The sequence below is a fragment of the Macrotis lagotis genome, chromosome 4 (genome assembly GCF_037893015.1).
Source record: "Macrotis lagotis isolate mMagLag1 chromosome 4, bilby.v1.9.chrom.fasta, whole genome shotgun sequence".
Classification (NCBI taxonomy): Eukaryota; Metazoa; Chordata; class Mammalia; order Peramelemorphia; family Peramelidae; genus Macrotis; species Macrotis lagotis.
This window is the reverse complement of record NC_133661.1, coordinates 45,227,905-45,252,791: the sequence shown is the minus strand read 5'-3', so window position 1 is coordinate 45,252,791 and position 24,887 is coordinate 45,227,905. Positions and strand designations below refer to the sequence as shown.

The 24,887-nt window shown below is 36.8% G+C and overlaps 1 long non-coding RNA gene across 2 annotated transcripts in view; it reads left to right on the top strand.

Moving 5' to 3' along the window:
• LOC141520805 (uncharacterized) overlaps positions 1-24,887 on the top strand; it is a 222,801-nt gene that overhangs the window by 80,363 nt on the left and 117,551 nt on the right. Inside the window, exon 3 of one of the 2 annotated variants that reach the window (XR_012477746.1) lies at positions 6,820-7,124. This is a non-coding gene — a long non-coding RNA (uncharacterized LOC141520805). Of the gene's footprint in view, positions 1-6,819; positions 7,125-24,887 lie in introns of those variants that run through there. The other variant, XR_012477745.1, reaches the window with a different exon arrangement.

Here is a 24,887-nt window from a genome sequence, read left to right as displayed (position 1 = left end):
TATTATATATGTTTTCTAATATTTTTGTTTATTTTTGTCAAACCTTTGACAATAAGATATTCATTTGTTTCAGGCTGAACTGGGGAATATTGGGGTGCAGTGTGTTTGACACTTATGATGGGGGGGCAGTGCACTGGACTTGGAAACAGGAAGACCTCATTCAATCTAGATTTAAGATCCTAGGATCCATTTTTCTAAGCATATTATCTTTGACCCTGCAATCTTAGGAAAAACTAACATGCCTGTAGGCTAACAGAAACAAAGGATAGGGGGCAGCCACACGGCACTCTGCCCTGGTCAGACCAACCCCATCTGTCTGGCATGCATCTTAGATTGAGAAAACAGATTTCAGAGAGTTCAGAGGAAATCTAGAGCTAAAACACTATATGAAAATCAGTTCAGGGAAGATGGGAGATGCTTAAGAATAAATTTATGAAGACTAAATAAAAAAAATAATTCCAATGAGCAGGAAATCAAGAAACTTCTATTGGTGCTCTGGCAACTCACAAATCAGCTTAGATTTTTAAAAAGAAATAAATGCACAGAAGAAGGATGCAAGACCAATGATAGAGGATAAATATGAGAGTGTCAGGCAGCCTGACTTGATGGCACATGTCTAGTGAGCCACAGTGGAGTAAGCTGATTGGGAGTCTACAATAAGTTTGTTATAAATGAGGTGAGGCTCCTGGAATGGTGTGTGTGTGTGTGTGTGTGTGTGTGTGTGTGTGTGTGTGTGTGTATGTGTGTTTGTGTGTGTGTGTGCGTGCGTGTACGTGTGTGTCTGAGTGTCTGTGTCTCTGTGTCCGTGAGAGAGAGAGAGTGTGTGTGTGTGTGTGTGTATATCTAGATTGCTTAAGGAGGGCCAAACTAGAAAATGAAGTAGATCAAAGCTTCTGGACTGATAAGAGTAGGATCCACGTGGGAGTAGATTTTGAATTTCCAACTCCAGCAAGACAGAGAGTGCTAAGTGAAAGAGAAACACACACACACACACACACACACACACACACACACACACACACACACAGAAAGAGACAGAGACGGAGAGACAGAGAGAGACAGACAGACAGAGAGAGACAGAGAGACACAGAGAGAGACAGAGAGAGATACAGAGAGAGACAGAAAGAGACAGAGACGGAGAGACAGAGAGAGACAGAGAGAGAGAGAGACAGAGAGAGACAGAGAGAGAGAGAGACAGAGAGAGAGACAAAAAAGATAGAGACACAGAGAGAAATTCAGACAAAGATAGATTGACAGAGAAAGAAATAGTTAAGAGTCAAAGACAGGGACAGAAAAAAACAGAGTAAGAGGGGAAAGAGATAGACAGAGAGAGACAGAGAGACAGATGGAGAGACAGAGAGATAAAGAGAGACATAGACAGACAAAGACAGAGACAAAGATAGAGAGAGTAAGAATATCAGGAAGACTAAAGACTGGAGCATACTTGTGACTGTCAAGGGATGCTAAGAACAACAAAAAAGGATAATTTTGTGTTATTGTTATTGCTATATTGGGATAAGGAGAGATAGGATTGATAAAGAGGACACTTATAACTGACAAAAGAGAAGGCAAAACTACCTAATTCAGAGGGCTGACCTCTGAGACAGGAAATGATCAAACAAAAATAACAGTCAAAAAGTGGATACCCAAGATGAATGAGGGGATGGTCGGGGCACTTGATGAATTCACACCCACTGACAGCCTCAGGACCAAAAGGAACGGCCAAAAGTGTTGGGCTGAGCTGCTGTCAGGTGATGAAGCTCATGGGAATCAGGACTGGGACCACAGATGGGAGAAGGACCAAGATCTGGGATTTAGCTCAATAGAAATCAGTGGTGTGATTTGGCAGCACAAAAATAAAAAAAGAATCGATTGACCTCCTGCTCTGCACAGAGAGACTGATTTCAGAAGGGCAGAGGAGCCAGGCAGTGGACTTCACCCTTGTCAGAGATCACTTAGAAGTACCGAAGGACATTGATGAACTTGATGTCAAAATCAGCACAGGGGCAGGCCTAGAGTCTAAATTAGATGAGGACTGATTTACAGAATTGGCAATATAATTATTTTTTATGTAGTTCCATTTTTCCTCAGGATCAGGAGAACCCTGTTTGAAACACAATTCTTATTAGTTGAATTGCTGTGACTGGTCCAATTACTTTCCTTTTGGGGATCTGTATCCTTATCTGTAAAATGGGGATAATTTTGAATTACTTTTCCAGACCTACAGTGTGGAGAACATTCTGTGAATGATAAAATGTTTTAGGAATGTGAGCTATTATTATCTTTGTGATTTTTCAAACTAAGGAAAATAGAATTAATTTTGAAATACTTTTAATAAGTTTGATTGCAAAACCTTGAGAGATAGTTTTGATACAACTTACAACCTTGAAGTCATTTTCTCCTCTGATTGTTAACATATTTCATGTTATATAAATGGTATTAGAGGAACCCTTTTTATCTCAATTCCTTCTGCTCTCAAGACCTATCCTTGCCTGCCACCTTCATCTCTTGCAATGTGAGTGAGAAAAAAAGGTAAAACACGACACCAGCAAAGCTACAACTTTGGATCCCATATTAAGCAACTTGGCTTAAAAAAAAAAATCCTGCTTGAAGAATATCACTCCCTGGTAGACAAAGCTGTTAATGCAAAGAAATCCTGACAAGGGGAAAGAGAAAAGAAATATTTGGAATCTACTACTAGAGTTAAGCCCATGCACTCAGAAACATCTCAATTAAAGTGACAGGAACAATGCCGAGGTAACGGCTTCAATATGTGGCACCATGCAGCAGACGGTTGGGGACCAGCCCAAATTAATCATAGGCTTTTAGTATGTCATCACGTTTCTATGGTCTGGTATGGATGGGATTCCCAAATAACACCCTGAAATCTCTGAGATTTTTCACCTGAAAAATTTCAAAATACAACCTACTTAATCCTTGCCTTTCTATCAAGGCATCAGCAGGATCCACAAACCTGAGAACTGATAGTTCCAGTCTATTTTTTAAGATAAAGGATCTAAAAAAAAAGATAGAGAAAAGAGGGATGAAGGAGTTGAAGGAGACCAGGTAATCCCATTGGTGCTCATTTGTGTAAGACTAGAATGAACAGTGCTTTCCTTACTATGATTAGTTCTTTAAATATGATTACCTAATCATTATATTTTATGAATGTGGAATTCAATGCTTAACTAGGTTAATTGACTTCATCTCACAGCCTGGAAGTGGCAGAATGAGGTTTGGAACCCAGGTCTCAGGTTCAATTCATTATCTTTCCCCAAACATTCCTTTTCTGAAATTCTTTACTTTTGTCAGGGTCACCACCATGCTCATATTTGCAACAATGGGGTCAGCAGCAGCAGCAGCTCACTTAATCATCCTGCATATTCAATCAGTTGTCAATATCTTTTTTTTTGTCTGTTTTTGGCTCATTTTGTTTTGACATATATATAATTTGTAATCTGGCCTTTGCCCTTCACTCATGTAGGTATTACTTAGGTACAAGTCCTCATCACTTCTCCTTGACTATTTCAATAACCAGTTGTGTCTGTATTTTTCTTATTGCCTCAAATTTCCTCACTTCTGACTTCCAAATAGCTGAGTGATTTTCTTAAATATGATTCGTTAGTCTTTTGCCCTTTCCTTCACTATATGACAATTGATAGACATCAGAGGCTTCTAAATATCTCTAAAATCAAATAGAAATTTCTAAAGACACCTAACTGGTACAGTAGATAATGTTGACGTAAGGATAGACCTGAGTTCAAATCCAACCTCAGACACTTACTAATTGTTAGACCCTGTCTGCCACATTTTCCTCATTGTCACTGGGGATGATAATCACATCTACCTCCCTATGAGCTTCAGCTGAAGCAATATTTATAAAATCTTAGCATAGTGTTTGACACATACTAAGTATTTAATAAATGTTTGCTTCTTTTCTTCTATTGGCATTTGGTTTTCATTCCTTCTAGGCTTTTTACACTTTCTCCCCCTAAGTCGTTAGTGGCTCAATGGAGAGAGCACCAGACCTGTAGTCAGGATCTGAGTTCAAATCCAGCCTTAGACACTTATTAGCCGCCTGACCCTGGGCAAGTCACTTGTCCAGTTTGCCTCAGTTTCCTTATCTATAAAATAAGCTGCAAGAAGGAAGTGCCATGGGGCGGCTAGGTGGCGCAGTGGATAAAGCACCGGCCCTGGAGTCCGGGAGTGCCTGGGTTCAAATCCGGTCTCAGACACTTAATAATTACCTAGCTGTGTGGCCTTAGGCAAGCCACTTAACCCCAACCCCATTTGCCTTGCAAAAACCTAAAGGAAAAAAAAAAAGAAGTGTCAAACCCCATCAGTGTTTTTTGCCAAGGAAAACCCCAAATAGTGTAATGAAGAATCAGACACAACTGAAATAACAATGACAGCAACAACATTCCCTCTGTCCTCTAAGATCCAGGAAAATTAGTCTTCTTTTTCATCTGTGATTTCTTTTTCTTTTTTGATGTTTTTCTCACCAGACACCACTTCTCATCTCTGGTCGTCCCCCATATTTAGAATGAACTCTCTTCTTGGGTTTCCTTAAAGACTCAGTTTGAACCCCTCCTCCTTTAGGAGGTGTTCCTAGTCCATGTTCTCCCTCACTACTCCTCCCCAGCTACTAGTGTCTTCTCCTAGATTGTCTTACAACTTTTTTACACCTATATGAAATTGTTGCCTGCCCTGTTAGGATATAAGCTTCTTTTTTATGTTAGGGATATAAGCTTCTTGAGGAAAGGGTTTTTTTTTTAATTTTTGTCTTTGGATCCAAGCAGCTAAGAATGCCCATCAGACAATAGTAATTGAAATATTTCTTGATTGCTTGATTGACACACAACACTGATAAGTCTGGGAAAGAGACAACATAGCTTTGTTTAGGTATAGACCAGAATATTTCACTTTTGGGGCGAAAGTATTTCTGATCTCTTTATGGAAATTATGTCTTTGAAAAAGAAGTTTAACACATATAAAGGAATCCTTGAATTCAGCATCAGAGCCCTATTTTGCCAGCTTTCTGGTTGTTATTGGCCATGTTCAGTAATCTCTTTGACCTTTCAAGTCAGAAGCAAAATGAGTCAGCTCAGAGCATTTCAAGAATTTTGCAATCCATCCACTTATCTCTCTTCAAAACAGACACCCCTGGAAATTTGTCAGAAGCTGTTGTTTCTGTGTGAGCCTCAGCAAGGGACTTATGGGACATGGTGTCTTTTGTCTGAAGTATAAAGTACTTAGCATCACTTAGCAAATGCTGTCCAATTGAACATGATAAATTATGGATAATTGAAAATGATTAAGATAGTCTGTCAGTGGTTCTCTCTGTCAAGTGCTCCACTCTCGGTTTTCTGCTATGTAGGTGTTGGAAATGTCTCTGTCTGCAGCTACATAGAAAGCTGGGAAATAATTAGCTCTGAGGTTGTCAGAACTCTGCCCATTCCTTAGGGGAAAGCCAAAGTGAGAAAGACATGGAAGAGGACAAGGATAAAAAGAAAGGACTCTGAGGCTGTGATGAGTGAGAACTGGTTAAATGAAATGGGATTGTTTAGGCATCAGAAAATAGAAGACTTGATAGAGGGCCGTGTGTGTGTGTGTGTGTGTGTGTGTGTGTGTGTGTGTGTGTGTGTGTGTGTGTGTTGGGGGGGAGCAGGTACAACATAAACCATGAGAGGAGTCTTCAAGTATTTCAAGGACCTGATCTCAGGGATCATAGATTAAGAGTTTAAAGAGACCTCAGAGGCCATCTAATCTTTTCCCCTCATTATACACAGGAGGAAAATGAATCTCAGTGAGGTTAAGATGATACCACTCACTGAATGTTTACAAGGGAAGGAAATGGCAAAAAGTGGGATTTGAATTCAAGTCTCTTGCCTCTAAATCTAGTATTCTTCTTGCGGGTAGAATTCAAAGCAAAGGCTGAAAGTCAGAGACCAATTTTGGCTGGATAAAAGGAAAACCTTCTGAAGAACTAGGATTGGACAAAAGTGAAATGGGACACCATTATTGGAGTGGGTTCAACACCACTAGAGGTTTCCAAACAAAGTCTGCATGGGGAATATTGTTTGTAGAAGGGATTCTTACCAATATAGACTTGATTGGATACATCGTGGCTCAATGGTCCCATCCAGCTTAGAGATTCTGAATTTCTATAAAACCACAAATTGTGCCAGACACCAGACCCTGCAATAAAAGTCTCAACTGTCAGTCCACACATTCCAGGTTTCCATTGAATCTCAAGGGATCTGAGATCTGTGTCTCTTTTGTGGGGGGTCATCTGGGTTCACTATCATGGCAGCGCAACATTCTGTATATATAGCAAACATATGTGCCCCGCAGAGCTGGGCTTTATCAAGAAGGGGTTTCTGCTTGTTTATGGCCATTACATCATAGTCATAATAATGCAGCCTCTGAATGGTCAATTGACATGGCAATTTAGAGAAGTGAGGAGGACCACAGAGTTCAATGGGAACCACCCAGGAGGGTCCTGGGTCCAGGAAAACTCCAGGTATGCTTCCTTCCCTGAAAACCAAATCCCAGACTTCTGGACTCATGGCTGTTGACTGAACTGGACTTTACAGTTTCTTCCTCAGTATATTCATACAAAACATTTGCCATTCTTTTAATTTTTTTTATTTATTTAAGGCAATGGGGTTAAGTGAGTTGCTCAAGGTCACACAGCTAGGCCAGATTGACTCCAGGGTCGGTGCTCTATCCACTGCACTGCCTAGATGCCACTATTTGCCGTTCTTGGGATGTATTCAACCTCAGTTTATCCTCACAGAATCTTTGATTTCCTTCAAGGTTCTGCTCTTGTTTCACCTTCTTGGGCAAGCATTTGCTGATTCCTCCAGATGAAAATATTCTCTACTTCCTCAAATCACCTTGACTTTACTTCTCTCCAGTAGAATGTAAGTTTCTTGAAGGTAGATATTTTTTTTCATGTTTTTGGCTTTGTGTATCTATAACACCTTGGCACAGTGCTTTGCACATAGAAAATGCTAAATCATTGTTTGTTGGATTGAAGGGGCTTGAAGAGAAGACTTCTCGAAGATTGAGTGGCAAGATGGTCCTAAAAGGGAAGAAAAAAGACTTGTGTCAGGTTCATGGTAGGTAATTACTTACTGGTTGGCTCATTGAGACAAGATCATAGTATATGATGGAATAAAACACTGAATCCCATTTCCTCTACTTTCTGCCCATGTGATAACATGGTTAAATCACTCTACAGACCTTTGACCTTCAGCTTCTCCCTTTTTGTAAAAACAGGATGTTAGAGTAGATGGCTTCTGAAGTCCTGTCCTTAGGGACCATTTAGTCTAGCCCTTTCATTTTTGAGGTAAGGAAAGAGTGACTTGGAGAATGTGTGACTTGCTCCATATCACAAAAGGGCAGGTTATAAAGCTCGAATCCTAATTAATGCCTCTAGCTCTTTCTACTGCTCCTCTAAGGGAAGAGAAGGGAGAGAAGTAGGAGATGAGGAGATAACAGTTATAGATGACATTAAAAAATCCCTTTATATATCCATCAATCAGCATTTATTAAATGTCCACTATGTTGTAATGAGTATTTACAATATAAAGATAGGAATGAATCAGCCCCTTTCCTCAAGGAAGGACTTGTTATAAGGATCTGCATTCTATGCATACGCTCATTTTATGAGTAATACCTATACATACATATATAAAGATAAATCCAATGTAGTCACACGTGATTATTTTACAAGGAAAAATTAGATATGTATGCATTTAAAATAGTCACAAACTATATTCATTATCTCATTTGATCCTAATAACAATGTGCTACTTTTATAAAGAAGAAGTGAGGTTCAGAGGAGTTATGGTCACATAGCAAGTAAGTGTTAGAGGTGGGATTCCAAACTCAGTCTTTCTGATGCCAACCACTATGTTATATCATCATTCATAAATAATCATTCCATTTTACAAATGAGGAAATTGAGGTTCAGAAAGACGACTTGCTTACAGTAAAACAGTAAAGGCAAACAAAAGAATTTGAACCCAGGTGTCTGCTGGTTCCTGACACAACAATTTCTTTCCCACTGAACTTCATTGCTTTTCTTGGGTAGATAACACATTGTCTCCTCCCTATCTCACAAGGGAGATGAAGATGAATGAAATAATATTATCAAAAGGTCTCTGAGTTCCTCTGATGACAGATGAGGTGTACATCCCAAATGTTATTATTGAGTTTTGTACTGTTAATCCAGCTACAGGGAAGCAAGGGAAAATTTATTAGCCTTTCCCCAAATAATGTGGTGTGGAGTCAACCTGTACATACAATAGAACATGGGTGGTCTCCCTTGGTACTATAAGTGTATTGTACAAGATATATGGTATTAGCAGCTGTTGAACCTCGAAATGACCAGGGCTGGACTCAGCATTGCCTTAGGCCTTGAATTGCAGCATTTAATGGGAATATGAACAGTTATTTATGTGTGAGTGTATATACGTGTATGTGGGCATGTTGTGTGTGTATGTGTGTGTGTGTGTGTGTGTGTGTGTGTCTAGTTCTAGTTCTTTGGTCCATCAATTGACTTTTCTGCTATAAAAAAGGGTGAGATAAACTGCCCCAAAGTTATAAAAAGCAAATGGTGCAAAGACATAAACATGTGCCAAGCATATGAATGGAAAATTGAAAACATCGGTCTTCCCAGTGACCCACGTGCTCCCGACCTGTAATGTTTCCCTGTCTGACTTTCCTCATTTTTTTTGCTCTCCCCATCCAAGCAAACACATATGCTCTGCAGAACTGGGCTTTATCAAGAAAGACTTGCTGGGGTTGTTTATTGTCATTACATCATAAGTGTAATAAGGCTCCATTGGAATGATCAGTTGATGTAGCCATTGGTGTGAGTGGGGAAGGCTGGCCTGCCCCAGACAAGATTGTCAAGGAGCTAAGCTTATCTTTGGACTCTTGTTCCTTGACACCACTCTCTTGCCTTACTCCCTAGCCCTCCAACCCCCTACAAGAGACCAGGACCTTGCCTTGTTGTTGATTGTCTGAGTACTTCCATCAATGGGGGTCCATTTGGATCTGACCACTCCAGGTGGTACTTCTGGGTTACACCCATCTCTTGGTTCCAGGCCACCTCTCTTTGAGCCACCTTCCTCTATCTGTGCTCCCGAGTTGGCCAGTCTTTTTCCTTTCATTTTCTCCTATTGCTACTATGTTGGGAGTCTTGGGGTCTAGTATGCAAAGATAGCAGGCTCTTTAGCAGTAGCATTGAAATCAGAAGTCCTTGACTTGAAACCATCATTCTGCCACTTAATACTTTTCATAACTTTCAGTTGATGAGAATTTATTAAACACTATTATTTCCCAGGCATTGTGATACAAACATAAAATCAAAATAGTTCTAACAAGGGAACCTTGGTGTGCACCTATAAGTGTTCATTGTTGCTTAATTCCACTCAAGGCCTACTTTTAATGACTCCATTTGGAACTTTCTTGACAAAGATACTTGAGTGATTTGCCATTTCTTCTGTTCCTTTTATGATAAGAAAACTGAGGCAAACAGGGTTTGGTGCTCTATCCATAGAACCACCTAACTGCCCACCTATTAGTATATACAAGCTATTTTCAAAATGAATTTAAAGTTAGGTAGTGCCGTGGATAGAGCACTGGCCCTGGAGTTAGGAGGACCTGAGCTCAAATCTAGCCTCAGATATTTGATATTTACTAACTGTGTGACTTTGGGCAAATAATTTAACCCCATTTCTTTGCAAAAACATAAAAAAGGGAAAAAAAGACAAAAATGAATATAATAGGCATTTAATAAATTCTTATCAATTGAAAGTCATGAAAGCATTAAGTGGCAGAGAAAGTATTAAGTGAAAGTATTAAAAATGATGGTTTCAAGTCAAGGCCTTCTGATTTCAAGGCTACTGCTAGATAGCCTGCCTTGTTTGCATACCAGGACCCCCAACATAGTGGTAACAAGAGAAAATGAAGTGAAACAGGCAGGCAGGTCCTTTGGACAGGAGTAATAATAACTCATGCTTTGTACATAACTTTAATACTTGTAAAGTGGTTCCCTCACAATAGCCTTAGGAGATGGGAAGTATTTTATTGTTCCCATTTTGCATATGAAGAAATTGAGATTGGTCTGAGGGAGGTTACAAGACTTCTAAGGTATCTGGATTTCTGGTGCTTAGCCTGATGCTTTGAATATAACAGACACTTAATAAATGTTTGCTGACTGGTCACTATCTGGAGCTCTAGTCACTATGCTATATGCTCCTGTTGGACATGGTTTCTTCATTTATAAATGAAGATACTGGACCAGATGACTGATATCCTTGCCAACTCTAAATCTGTGATCTTATCACTTAGATCTTTGGAAGCAACCTTTTCTCTTGTCTTAATAATCTGCTGTTTCAACTACCAGTCTGGCCTAGAAGAAAGAAGTCCCAGGGGGATTAAAATCTGGCATTTGCCATTTCTGGTATGTCCTTGGGAAGAGTCATTCCCACAATCTTGGCTTTAGATTTTTCATGTGTAAAATGAAAGACTAAGGTTTCTAAGGTTTTTTTCAGCTCTAAACCTAAAAATCAGTCCTCAGATTTTCTGTGACATTTTATTACTGTTGGAAAACATATAAAACCTAACAAATGTAATCCTTACATCAGAGTCTCTACTTTGATACAAAATCCCTTGTCCATTTTAAGGATTGTTATTTGGTTCATTTTTTCTAGTTGGAAAAATGACTAGAAACATCATTATTTGGAACTCCTTAAGAGGTTTTCATCATCTCCCCTTACAAGCACCCAGTTTCATAAAACTGAAAACATATAGTAATTTTACTTACAAATTAATGAATACAGAAAAGGCTTACATTCAAAGCCTTAGGGCATAAAGAGGCCCTGAATTTACATTAAAGTCAACTTAGGTTTACAGTTATTAATTTGCCCACCATCATGTTGTTATGAAGAAGTGGCCTTCAAAAGTACATTTTTCTTGATTCTAAGTCCAGATCACTTTTTTCTTCTATACCACGCCACTTCTTTGAATACTTAACTCCCATTAAGCCTTTCCTCAATTGCCATTTTCTTTAGAAGGTTTTTTCTGATTCCACAGACATTATTTTTGTTTTGAAATATATATCTTAGCTCCTTATCTGGGTTCATCATATATTCCCGCCCCCCTAAAAAAATATAAAATCTTCAGCAACCAGTCCAATGTACAAATTTCATGGAAGTATCTTTGGTGGTGCGGTGCATAGAAACCAGGTCTGGAATCAGAAAGACTCATCTTCCTGAGTTTGAATCTTGCCTCATACACTTACTAACTAGGTAACCCTGGACAAGACATGTAATTCTGTTTGCCTCAGGTCCCTCATCTTTAAAATGAGCTGAAGAGGGAAATGGTAAACCATATAGCAGTATCTTTGCCAAGAAAACCCCAAGTGAAGTCATGAAGAATCTGACATAACCAAAATGAGTGAAGAACAACAAGCAGATTTAATAAATTATGGTTAATTAATTGATTGATTTTTGCCATTTACCTCTGATAGTTTATCCTAATAGCCAGGGTCTTATGGAATAGGATCATGGGTTGGCGCTTTCTTACCCAGTTACTTTTCTTAACTGCTGGTTGACCTTTCTAGATTACCCATCTCACCTGAATGATATGGAGAATAGTGAAATACTGTCTGTGAAACTCTTTAAGCTTCTACTCATTGGAGAAGATCTACTGGAGATAATATGAGGAAAGGTGTTTCTATTTAAATGTATACCTCATTGTTCTCATTTTCTCTTTTTTCTAGTCATTTTCTATAAACTCTTCACAATGAAAAAATAAATTGACTTTTAATTGATTGATTTATTAATTTTGAATTCATAGTTTAAAATTTACTTTTCCAACTACATGCAACAGTAGTTTTCAACATCATTTTGCATTTTTCTCCCTCCTCCTGACAACAAGCAATCTAATATGACTGCTATACATGTCTAATCATGCTAAACATAAATCCATATTAATCCTGTTGTGAAATAAGAATCAAATTGAATCAGGATAAATAACATTAGACAGAAAAACCCCACAATACATAATACAACTTTAAAAAATGAAGATAGTAAACTTTGGTCTGCATTTAAACTCCATAGCTTCTTCTCTGGATACGGATGGGAGTTTTCCACCACAAGCCTTTTAGAATTGTCTTTTATTATGTTGCTGTTAGTGTGTACAATGTTCTTCTGGTTCTGCTCACTTCACTCAACATTAGTTCATGCAAGTATTTCCAGGTTATTCTAAGTCCCATCCCTCATGATATCTAATAGAAAAATAGTATTCCATAACATTCATATACTACATTTTGTTCAGTCATTCCCCAATTGATGGACATCCCCTTGATTTCAAATTCTTTGCTACTATGAAAAGAGCTGCTATAAATATTTTTGTACATGTGGGCTTTTAAAACTCTTTTTTCATGATCTCTTTGGGATAAGGACCTGGTAGTGGTATTGCTGCTTGAAAGGGTATGCACAGTTTTATTGCCCTTTGGATGTGATTCAAAATTGAGTTCCAGAAAGTTTGGATAAGTTCACAACTCCACCAATGATGCATTAGTATCACAGTTTTGCTACATCCTCTCCAACAATGTTCCTTTTCTTTTGTAGTTCTATTAACTAATCTGAAAGGTGTGAAGTAATACCTCAGAGTTGTTTTAGTTTGTATTTCTCTAATAAATACAGATTTAGAACATTTTTCATATGCCTATAGATAGCTTTAATTTATCTGAGAATAGCCAAATGATCCTTTGATCATTTATCAGTTGAGGAATGACTTAGATTCTTATAAAATTGACTCAGTTCTCTTATATTTTAGAAATGAGTCCTTTAACAGAAACACTAGTTGTAAAAGCTGTTTCCCAACTTACTGCCTTCCTTTTAATCTTGGTTACATTTTAGATTTGTGCAAAAACTTTTCAATTTAATGTAATCAAAATTATCCATTTTGCATTTTATAATGTTCTCTATCTCTTCTTTGGAACTATTCATCTTTCCATAGATCTGACAAGTAAACTATTCCTTGTTCTCCTAATTGGCTTATAATATCACTGTTTATGTCCTGTACCCATTTCTATCTTTTCTTGGACTAGGGTGTGAGATGTTGATCTAAGCCTAGTTTCTGCCATACTATCTTCCAGGTTTTTCCAGTATTTTTTTTATCGGATTCTGGAAATCTGATATCAGAAACTGGAATCTTGAGTCTATCAAACTGCAGATTACTCTAATCATTTGCTACATTTTCTTTTGCACCTAATCTATTCCATTTTGTTTCTTCATTACCTATTCTAATCCCTTCTATTTCTTTTTCTTCTCTTATTGTTAAAAAGAACATTTCTAATGTAATATTGAATAACAGTAGTTATAATGGGCATCCTTGTTTCACCTCTGACCTTAATGGGAATGCTTTAGATAGAGACTGCTTATCATTTTTAAGGAAACTTCATTTTTTCCTATGCTCTCTAGTGTTTTTTTTTATTAGAAATGGGTATGATGTTTTGACAAAAACTTTTTCAGCATCTATTGAAATTAATCATATGATTTCCATTAGGTTTGTTATTGATGTGATCAATTATGCTAATAGTTTTCTTAATATTGAACCAACCTTGAATTCCTGGTATAAATCTTATTTGATCATAGTGTATTATCCTAGGGATAACTTACTGTAGTTGCCTTGCTAATATTTTATTTAAAATTTTTGCCTCCATATGCATTAGGGAGATTGATCTATAGTTTTCGTTCTCTGTTTTGACTCTTCCTGGTTTAGGTGTTAGCACCATGTTGGTGTCATAAAAAGAACTTGGTAGAACTTCTTTACCTATTTTTTCAAATAGTTTATATAGAATTGGAACTAATTATTCCTTGAATGCTTAGTAGAATCACTTGTGATTTCATCTGGCTTTAGAGATTTTTTCTTAAGGAGTTCATTGATGGCTTGTTTAATTTCTTTTTTCTGAAATGGGGTTATTTAAACATTTAATTTCCTCTACTTTTAACCTTGGAAGTTTTTTTGTAAATATTCATCTATTTCACTTAGAATGTCAAATTTATGGGCATACAGTTGGATGTAATTACTCTGAATTATTACTTTAATTTCCTCCTTATTGATGGTGAATTTGTCTTTTTTGTTTCTGATATTGGTAATTTGTTTTTTTTCTTTCTTTTGATTTAAATTAAATTAACAAAAGATTTATCTGTTCTTTGTTTTTTTCATAAACTATCCCACTTTTATTTTTTAATTCAATAGCTTTCTTGCTTTCAATTTTATTAATTTCTTCTTTGATTTTCAGAATTTTTAATTTGGTATTTGAGGATTTGTAATTTTTTTCTAGTTTTTTATTTGCATGCCCAATTCATTGATCTCCTCTTTCTCTATTTTATTGAATAAACCTTTAGAGAAATAATATTTCTCCTATTAATTATTTTTATAATTTGCTTTTTGACTAAATCATTCTTTAAAATTAGGTTAATTAGTTTTCAATTAATTTTAGGCCTCTCTCTCCATGGCCCTTTATTATATGTGATTTTTATTTAATCATGATCTGAAAATTGGATATTTAATATTTTTACCTTTCTGCATTTGATTATAAGGTATTTATGCCCTAATATATAGTCAATTTTTGTTTGAGTTCCATGTACTGCATATATATTCTTTTCTATCTCCATTCAATTTTTTCCCAGAGGTCTAGCATATCTAAATTCCCTGATATTTGATTCACTTACTTAAATTCCTTCATGTTTATTTCTTATTTTTTTAATTTTATTTATTTAGAATTTTACAATTTTTCCCTTCATCTCACTTCCCTCCCCCCACCCCCACCTCTCACAGAAGGCAGTTTGTTAGTCTTTACATTGTTTCCATGGTATACATTGATCTAAGCTGAAAGTGATGAGGGAAATCATGTCCTTAAGGGAAAAAAATAAAGTATAAGAAATAGCAAAATGACATAAGATAAACTTAAAAAAATAAAGATGCTACTTGTTTAGTGCCCTACCAATCAAAATTCCAAAAAATTAATTTACTGAGTTAGAAAAAGTTGTAAGTAAATTTATATGGAGAAATAAAAAAGTCAAGAATTTTCAGGGATTCAATGAAAAAAGTGCAAAAGAAGGTGGCTTAGCCTTACCAAAATTATATTATAAAGCATCAATCATCAAAACTGTCTGGTATTGGCTAAGAAATAGAGTTGTGGATCAGTGGAATAGATTAGGTGCAATAGCCGGAAATGATTATTAGTAATCTGCTGTTTGATAAACCCAAAGAGTCCAGTTATTGAGATAAAAATTCTCTCTGATAAAAACTGTTGGGAAAATTGGAAGTTAGTATGGCAGAAACTTGAATTAGACCAACACCTCACACCCTATATCAAGATAAGATAAAAAATGATACAGGATTTAGACATAAAAAAAACAATATTATAAGCAAACTAGAAGATCAAGGGGTAGTTTGCCTGTCAGATTTTTGGAAAGGGAAACAGTTTATGACCAAGGAAGAGATGGAGATCATCATTCAAAACAAACTAGATAATTTTGACTACATTAAATTTAAAAGCTTTTGCACAGACAAAACCAGTTACCAAGATCAAAAGAAATGTAGTAAATTGGGAAACAATTTTTGCAACTAGTATTTCTGACAAAGGACTCATTTCTAAAATATACAGAGAATTGAGACAAATTTTCAAAAGAAACAAGCCATTCCCCAAATGACAAATGATCAAAGGATATACAAAGGCAATTTACAGCTGAGGAAATCAAAGCAATCCATAATCATATAAAAAAATTGCTCCAAATCAGTACCTATTAGAGAAATTCAAATTAAAGCATCTCTGAGATTCTACCTCACACCTCTCAGACTGGCCAATATGACCAGAAAGGACAATGATCAATGTTGGAAGGGATGCAGGAAATCTGGGACACTAATACCTTGTTGGTGGAGCTGTGAATTCATCCAACTTTTCTGGAGAGCAATTTGGGATTATGCCCAAAGGGCAACAAAAATGTGCATACCCTTTGACCCAGCAATACCACTACTGGGTCTATACCCTGAAGAGATGATAAAAAAGTATAAAATCATCACTTGTACAAAAATGTTTATAGCAGCCCTATTTGTGGTGGCAAAAAATTAGAAATTAAGTGAATGTCCTTCAACTGGGAAATGGCTTAGCAAACTGTGGTATATGTATGTCATGGAACACTATTGTTCTATTAGAAACCAGGAGGGCTGGGAATTCAGGGAAGCCTGGAGGGATTTGCATGAACTGATGCTGAATGAGATGAGCAGAACCAGAAAAACATTGTGCACCCTAACAGCAATATGGGGATGATGATCAACCCTGATGGACATGCTCATCCCTTCAGTGCAACAACCAGGGACAATTCTGAGGTATCTGCAATGGAGAATACCATCTGTATCCAGAGAAAGAATTATGGACTTGGAACAAAGACCAAAGACTATTACCATCAAATTAGAAAAAAAGCATTATATTATTATGCCATTTTACTATCTTATACTTTATTTTTCTTCCTTAAGGATTTTATTTCTCTGTCATCACATTCAACTGAGATCAATATATGACATGGAACCAATGTAAACACTAAGAGAATGCCTTCTGCGGGGGTGGCGGAAGGGAAGCAAGAATGGGGGGAATATTGTAAAACTCAAAATAAACAAAGTCTTTCTTTAAAACAAAAATAAGGGTAATAGTCTTTGGTCTTTGTTCAAACTATGAAATTCTCTCTCTAGATATGGATATATTCTCCCTTGCAGATACCCCCAAATTGTGGCTGATTGTTGCACTGATGGAATGAGTATTGTCCATTAAGGCTGATCATCACTCTTATGTTGCTGTTAGGGTGTACATTGGTTCTAGCTCTACTCACCTCGATCAGCATCAGTTCATGCAAATCCCTCCAGGCTTCCCTGAATTCCCAGCCCTCCTGGTTTCTAATAGAACAATAGTGTTCCATTACATACAGATACCACAGTTTGTTAAGTCATTCCCCAGTTGATGGACATTCACTTAATTTCCAATTCTTTGCCACCACAAACAGGGCTGCTATGAATATTTTTGTACAAGTGATGTTTTTACCATTTTTCATATCTTCAGGGTATAGACCCAGTAGTGGTATTGCTGGATCAAAGGATATGCACATTTTTGTTGGCCTTTGGGTGTGATTCCAAATTGCTCTCCAGAAAGGTTAGATGAGTTCACAGCTCCACCAACAATGTATTAGTGTCCCAGATTTCCCACATCCCTTTCAACATTGATCATTGTCCTTTCTCATCATTTTGGCCCGTCTGAGAGGTTTGAGGTGGTACCTCAGAGATGCTTTAATTTGCATTTCTCTAATAAGTGATTTAGAGCAATTTTTCATATGACTATGGAATGCTTTGGTTTCCTCATCTGTATATTGCCTTTGCATATCCCTTTGACCATTTGTCATTTAGGGAATGGCTTTTTTTTTAGGTTTTGGTTTTTTTTGCAAGGCAAATGGGGTTAAGTGGCTTGCCCAAGGCCACACAGCTAGGTAATTATTAAGTGTCTGAGACTGGATTTGAACCCAGGTACTCCTGACTCCAAGGCTGGTGCTTTATCCACTACGCCACCTAGCTGCCCCTTGCTTGTTTTTTTTTAAAGTTTGACTCAGTTCTCTGTGTAGTTTAGAAATACTAGTTGCAAAAATTGTTTCCCAATTTACTACATTTCTTTTGATCTTGTTTATAGTGGTTTTGTCTGTGCAAAAGCTTTTTAATTTAATGTAATCGAAATTATTTTGTTTGTTTTTAATGATGTTCTTCATCTCTTCCTTGGTCATAAACTGCTCCCCTTTCCATGTATATGGCAGGTAAACTATTCTGTGATCTCCTAGTTTGCTTAAAATATTGTTTTTTATGTCTAATTCCTGTATTCATTTGGATCTTATCTTGGTATAGGGTGTGAGGTGTTGGTCAAATCCAAGTTTCTGCCATAATAACTTCCAATTTTCCCCTATACTAACTTCCAATTTTTCCCAGCAGTTTTTATTCCCCAAACTGGACTCTTTCGATTTATCAAACAGCAGATTACTATAATCATTTCTTGCTATCTCTTTTGCACCTAATCTATTCCACTAATCCACCACTCTATTTTTTAGCCACAACCAGAATGATGACTGATGCTTTAGAATATAATTTTAGATCTGGTCTTCTTGTTTATTTTATGGTTATATTTCTCTAATTCTGAGAGAGGGAGGATGAGGTCCCTCACCAACATAATTTTGTGATCCATGTTTTTCCTCTAACTCATTTAGCTTTTCCTTTAAGAATCTGCATGCTATATTGTATACATGTTTAGTATGGACATTACTTCATTGTCTGTGGCCTCTTTTAGGAGAATGTAATTTTCTTCCTTATCCCTTTTAATGAGACTTCCTTTTTGCTTTAGCTTTTTCTGAGATAAGGATTACTGCCATTGTTTTTTTCACTTCAGATGAAGCATAATATATTCTGCTCCAGCCTTTTACGTTTACTCTGTTTGTATCTCTCTACTTCACCTGTGTTTCTTGTAAGCAGCATATTCTAGGATTCTAATTTTTAATCCTCTCTGCTAACTTCTCACATTTTATGGGAAAGTTGATCCCATTCACATCCTCAATTTTCTGTGTATTATAACTCTATTAACTTCCATGCAATCTTCCCTCAATTTGTACTTCCCCTGCCCTTTCAGACTATTTCTCCTTACCAATATTTTGCTTCTGAATACCACCTTTCTCAATCTGTCTCCCCCTTCAGCTCCCCTCCCTTTTCTTCCCTTTCCCCATTCCTCTTCCTCCTTCCCTCCTTCCCTTCTCTCCCCTTCCCCCTTCTAATACCTGAAGGGTAAGATAATTTCTAAACCCAACAGAATGTGTGTGTTATTTCCTTTTTGAACCAAATCCAATGAGAATAAGATTCAAGCAATTCTCAACCCCTGCGTTTTCCCCCTCTTCTGCAATAGGTTCTTTGTGCCTCTTCATGAGATGCAATTTATCCCATTCAGTCTATACCATCCTCCCATTTATTACAACCCCCCATTTTTTAATATCTTAAATTGCTTTGAAAAATCATTCCATCAAAAGCAACTTAGGTCCATATCTTCAGCCTAAGTATACTCCCTCTAATAAAGTTATAGTTCTCAAGAGTTACAAGAATCTTCCTCCCAGGCAGAGATGTAACTGGTTTCAGCTTATAGAATACAAATCCTTTTCTTTTCCCCTGTTTACCATTTCATGTATTCCTTGAGTCTCCTGTTTAAGGTTCAAATTTTCTTTTCCATTTTGATCATTTCATCAGGATATTTTGAAAGTCATTGATTTTGTTAAATGTTCATCTTTTCCACTAGGCATATGCTCAATTTTGCTGGGTTGTAATTCTTTTCTTGGTTGTAATTCAAACTCCTTTGCCTTCTGGAATATCATATTCCAAGTTCTTCAATCCTTTAATATTGATGTAGCCAGGTCCTGTGTAATCCTTAGTATTTGAATTGCTTCTTTCTGGCCACTTGCAGGATTTTCTCCTTGATCTGATCATTCTGCAATTTGACCACAATATTCCTTGGCAGTTTCATTTTGGGATCACTTTTAGGTGGTGATCAGTGACTATTTTGCTCTCTGGTTCCAGGATATCAGCACAATTTTCTGTGATAGTTTCCTGAAGAATACTATCCATGATTTTCAGGTAGTTCCATACTTCTTACATTATCTCTCTTGGATCTGCTTTCCAGGTCATTTGTTTTACCAATGAGGTATTATGTACTTTTTTCTATTTCAATAAACATTTCTATAAAATTTTATTTTGATTCTTATTATCATTGAAGTTATTAGCTTCCATTAGCCCCACCCTATTCTTCAAGGAGTTATTTTCATCAGTTAGCTTTTGCATCTCCTTTTCCATTTGCTCAATTGTCTTTTAAAGGAACTGTTATGTTTTTTCACTTGCTAAATTATATTTTTAAAAAATTATTTTCTTTTTGTATTTGCTCAATTGTATTTCTAAAGGATGTGTTTTCTTCTATTACTTTTTATTTCAAGATATTAATTTTCTATTGCATTTCTTTTACCAATTTCTCCATTTGATTTTTAAAATGTGTTTTGAGCCCTTCTAAGATATCTTTATGGGCTGGAGACCAATTCATATTCTCCTTTAAAGTTTCACATTTAGTTTCCCTTCTGCCATCCTTTTCTGAGTTTGTTTTTGTCCATCCTTATTTCTAAGGTAATTTTGTTGGTTTTGTTTGTTGGGTTCTTTTGGATTTTTGAAAGGCAATAGGGTTAAGTGACTTGTCCTAGATCACAGTTAAGTATTAAGTGTCTGAGGATTTGAACTCAGATCCTCCTGACTCCTGATTTCAGTGCTCTATCCACTGTACCACCTAGTAACTTTCAATAGACCCTGCTTTTCTCTGATCTTTCTTATTCATTTTGGGATTTGTTACTGGGACCTATCCCAAGGTTCTTGTGTTGGGGAGGGCTTCATTTGCTATTAGACTTTCATGCTGAGAAACCTAGAAGTTTGAATTTTCTAGTAAGACTATAAATCTATGGGGTAGTTCAGTGGAACAACCAGGAAGGAATGCCAGAGGCTGTCTCTCTAGATTGTCTGCTCTGGGGATGTCAATCACCCACTTCCTTTGGAAAAGGTGGGAATACCTGAGCCTCTCTCTGCGCTGCCTGTACTAGGGAATGCCAGGCCCTCTAGGCAAGAAATGCCAAGGGGCATCCAGATTAGTCACTTTGACTGAATGTGGGTCTTGGACACCCATAATGGGCTTCTCCCAGTCCACCTGCCACACAAGTTCAAAATGTGAAAACCTTCACTGGAGATCTCTTCCACAGCTGATTGATCTCAGGTTAGTCCCAACCTTGCCCTGATGCTGGTGCATTGGGTTTCTGTTCTCTACCATGGGTACACTTGCACTCCTCCCACTTCAAAATCTGTCAAGAGACTTGATTAAAGTAGTTTCTAAGAGAAACCCAAGAGAAATTAAGAAAGTGCCTGACTTCTCTCTGCCATCTTGGCCAGAAGTCATAGTTGACTTTTATCAATTTTAGTATACATCTTTTTTTTTCTAATAGGGACTTTTCACCTGTTGGAAACTAGATTGTATTATTTCAGAGGGACTTAATAATAATGTGTTGAAATCTCTTTTGGGATTCAAGTGATTTTTTTAAAATAATGCCAAGAATAAATAATATGTGATCAGATTCTCATGTCTCACTTTCCCTTATTCCTTTATTAGATGATGGATCCACCTATCACCAAATATCTGGTTTTTACTCAGTATCAAGGCAGAAGAAGAATACCTAATGGGGTAGCAATTAGGACAGAGATTCTAAACTAGATTTGACCTCTAGGTGAATAATAGCATCTGATTTGGATTCTCACCTCTCCAAACAATGACTGCATTGGATTACCTCATGCATCTTCAGTTTGTTTGTGTGTGTGTGTGTGTGTGTGTGTGTGTGTGTGTGTATGTGTGTGTGTAATATTTATTGTCTATGTAAGAGCAAACTATATTTATAGCCAAATAGTGAAGGAAGGGAAATGAGCTTAAGTTAAACAATGGAAGCATTAGAAAAGTCTGCATATTCCCAACAAGATATTTCTCCTTTATTTTCACATATATGATATGATTTTATCAAAACATTGCCATCTGCTATGCTTCTGTACCCCAAGGAGAATGGGCTTATCCATCTGACTGAAGCCTGACATGTGTGCTGTCTCTCCCATTGTAATGTGAGCTCTTTGAGAGCAAAAACTATCTTATTTTTTTAATTAGTTTCCATAGCTCAACACAGTGCTTTGCAAAGAGAAAACACTTAATAAATGCTTTATTCATTCATTTATATTTTCTTTTTCAAATTTGAAAAATATTATTTCCAGTAATATGACTATTTTGCCCTCTTCTTTATTGAAGGAAACATGAATGTGCTTGCATGATGATTTCATTAATGTAGAACACGCCTGGTGTGGAAACTTCCTTCCTCCATGTTTGTTGTTAAGATATCTATAAATTAATGGTTTTTAAAAATTGGCTGGCACTGAGAGTTAAGTGATTTGCCCATAAACATGCAGCTGTGTGTATGAAGTTGAACAAATATCAGAGATCCAATGAGAACCTAGATCTTCCTGACTCTGAGACAAGTCCCCTAGACACCACAGAAAAAAGTTGGTCATATTTTGAACTTCAGGCTTTAGATTATACATGACTTTCTTAATTAATTGACAATATTTTACACATATGTAGAATTTTATTTCAACTGAAGCATTCAGAAGTGTTAACTAGTGTGTTAAGATTTGAAAAAAAATTCCTTATAACTAAAACCAATTCCTTTAAAAAAGATGCTATCTGCATTCAGAGAAAGAATTGATACATAGAAATATAATATGCATATATATGTGTGTAAATATATCTATATCTATACAGAGGTAAGAAGAAAGGAAAAAGAAGAAGGAAAGTTATATGATAACATTGCACATAATAGATTTTCAGTTTCATGTGCAATCATTTTTATATTGTGCTATATTATGGAAATGCTTGTTTTATAAGTTCAGAATAAAATAAACAAAATAACAATGTCAATAAAGCTCCCAATAAAAAACTTGATAGAGAGTCAGATGTGGTCTGGAGGCAGAGACTTGGGTTCCAACATTAAAGTCTTTCTTGGGACAAGATGAAGGAGAGAATAAAATTTCCCGGATATTGATTATAGCTCACCATTGAACTCATAAACAACAAAATTGAGAGGCAGGTCTCAGGGAGGAGGGAGAAAAAACTGGATACTAGTCCTCCCTCTGACATGTACTGGCTGTGTAAATATGGACAAGACACGAACCATTTCAGGGCCTCAGAAAACGGTGGGATAAAAGGGTGCAGATCTTTCTGTGTCAGGAGGTCATCATATGGATGAAATTGAAAAAATAAATAAACAGAAGACAAAACAAAACAAAACAAGAAGTAAAGGATGGAGTTTGCACAGATGAACATTTCCTTGAGGTCAGGAAAAAAATCATCAAATAATTAAAACTATCTAAAAACCACTTATCCCATAGAGTATAATGGGAATTTCTTTCATATATCATTATACTAGATGGCTACTGTGGTCCGTCTAAACTCTCGAATTCTGTGAAATATAGAAGAGTTAAAGAAAGAAAGAGGAGATGGAGTTAGAGAGAGAGAGAGAGAGAGAGAGAGAGAGAAAGCAATTCTTTATCCAGTACTTGTTTTTTAATTCCCTCTATTTTGTCTACATTTTATCATTATGTAATGTAGCTTTCCAATTAATTTCTAGCATTCACTATTACTGACAGGTCCAGAGTTCAATTAATGATCTGGTCATTAAGTCCAGTGAAAGAATGTTCAGGATTGTGTGTATCAGTTGACCTCTTGAGGTCCAGGGTGTTATGGATCACATTTATTTTCTTCCCCCTCTACACTAGAAAAATGCAGGTTTCTAGACAATAATCCTTGAACTCTGATCCATGATGACCCTAAACTCCAAAGGAAAGGAAACCCTTCTTGCTTCAGAAACAACACACCAACTCCAACAACTTCCTTCCAGCCTAAAGTTTCCAGTTTTGGTGGGTTTAAAACTGACCCTTAACCTCGTTTAGAAATCCTTGCTGGTATGTGACCAGGGAGCTAGGGCTCTGCAGCCTGGGAATACTACTTTTGGCTGACATTTCCCTCCTTGGTCCAATGAGACCTTAATTTTTTTTCCTCCTTTTCCCCCCTCCTCCTACTTTTCATCTTTAAGATTTAGGAGAGCTAAGTTTATATGGCCAAAAGAAAAGTCAAATGGTTTACTGTTTTAGTCCCTTTGGGTCAATTCAACCCTCTTTTATCCAAACACAATGGATGAATAAACCCCCCTTTCCAGCCTCAACCCCCTCGGAGAACTGGGTCCGGCTGAATACATATTTTTGGCAGTGGTTTTATCTGCTGGGAGCATTGCTTTCTATTTGTACTAAGTCAGCCCCTCAATTGTCCTCCTAAGTTAGCATTGCTTTCTCTAGTCCTTTCTTGCCTGATGAGGTCACCCTCACTTGTGTGTGTGTGTGTGTGTGTGTGTGTGTGTGTGTGTGTGTAAGTGTGGGCATGTATATATTTTATGTATCTATGCATGTATGCATGCATGTATCTAAGTATTATAAGTGTGTGTGTGTGTGTGTGTGTGTTGGGGGGGAACTTTAGAGGACAAAAAATAACAAACCCAAAGAACATTTGGCTGTTAAACGTCCCATAACTACAAATAAGCTTTTCGGAATAATTATGAAAAACATCTATTGGCTGAAGTATGCCTTCTTGAGTCTGCTTCTCATTTTGGACAATTTGAAAAAGCCATCACTCAAGTTTTATTGTTGCCAAAGAGTATTTTAAAGCCGTCATCATGGACTATAGAGATGTAGTTGCTGACATTCTTTTTTTCTGGGGCCTTCCCTCCCACCCCCTTTAGATAATGGTAAATCTACAAGCATCATATATTCTGAAGGAAGACAGGTCTGTTTCCATCATCTATCATTTTGAACATACTATATTCACTTGGCTGTAGGTGAGTTCTGCTAACATCCAGAACCTGTCACATCTGCATTGGCTAATCTCAACCCAAAGATTCCCCACTGCCATAGAACTGGTCTCTCCCTTCTGATTTTGCAAAATTTAAACCACAGATGACCACACAGTCATTTTGGAAAAATATGTTCCTAATTCAAGTGTGATTCCTCTCTTTGGGATCATAATTAGCAAATCAATTTCCTAGTTATAAGAGAAATGAGTTCCAGTTTGGGATATGATGTTGCTTACCCCAGATTCCATTGGGGACCCTGTT